The 1124-nt window shown below is 36.0% G+C and overlaps 1 pseudogene; it reads right to left on the bottom strand.

Moving 5' to 3' along the window:
* Positions 1-263: 263 nt before the first annotated feature.
* LOC132228865 (U6 spliceosomal RNA) lies at positions 264-364 on the bottom strand (annotated as a pseudogene).
* Between the last annotated feature and the right edge of the window lie 760 nt (positions 365-1124).

The raw sequence follows: 1124 nt of genomic DNA, 5'->3' as shown, positions 1-1124 counted from the left end.
CAATGATGAGAGAGAATCATTGATCGGCTACCTCCTGCACTTACTGGGGATCAAGCCTGCAACCTGGCCATGTGCCCAGATTGGAAATTAAACTGTGACTTCCTATTTTATAGGTGGACACTCAACCACTGAGCCTCACTAGCCTGGCATGATCTTTTCAATGTATTACTGGATTTGTTTTGCTAATATTTTGTTGAGGATTTTAGCATCTATGTTCATCAGGGATATTGGCCTATAATTTTATTTTTTGTAGTTGTTTTTTTAAAAATATGGAACTCTTCACAAATTTGCATGTCATCCTTGTGCAGGGGCCATGCTAATCTTCTCTGTATTGTTCCAATTTTTATTATGCTGATGAATGAGCACTTGTAATGTTTTTATCTGGTTTTGGAATTAGGATAGTGCTGGCTTCACAAAATGAGTTGTGAAGTTTTTCCCCCTCTTAAATTTTTTGGAATAGCTTGAGAAGGATAGGCGTTAGTTCATCTTTGAATGTTTGGTGAAACCAGGCTAGATTGTTTATTTGAGGTCCCCTCCTCCCCCGTTTCTGCAGATAGCCTATAATGCAATGAATTTCCCTCATAGGACTGCTTTCACCATGTCCCATAGATTTTGGGTTGTTGTGTTCTAATTTTTATTTGTTTAGCAACATATTATTTAGCCTCCATGTCTTTGTGTGTTTTTCAGTTTTTCCCCTCTTAATTGATTTCCAGTCTCATACCATTATAATTAGAGAAGGTCTTGAAATGACTTCAATCTTATATTTATTGAGATCTGTTTTGTGTCCTAGCATGTGCTCTATCTTAGAGAATGTTCCATGTGCACTTGAATAATGTATATTTGTCTGCTTTGGGGTGAAATGCTCTGAAGATATTAGTTAAATCCATCTGATATAGTCTGTCATTTAAGGCTAACATTTCCTTGTAGACTTTCTGACTGGAATATCTATCCATTGATGCCAATGGGGTTTTATAATCTATTATGACTGTATTACTGTCAGTCTCTTCCTTTATTTCATCAATATTTGCCTTTACATATTTAGGTTCACCTATGTTGGGTGCATAAATGATTACAAGGGTTGTATCCTCTTGTTGGATTACTTCCTTTATTTTTAGTAGTGTCAT

The sequence above is a fragment of the Myotis daubentonii genome, chromosome 2 (genome assembly GCF_963259705.1).
Source record: "Myotis daubentonii chromosome 2, mMyoDau2.1, whole genome shotgun sequence".
In the NCBI taxonomy this organism is placed as follows: domain Eukaryota; kingdom Metazoa; phylum Chordata; class Mammalia; order Chiroptera; family Vespertilionidae; genus Myotis; species Myotis daubentonii.
This window is presented reverse-complemented; position numbering and strand designations above follow the sequence as displayed.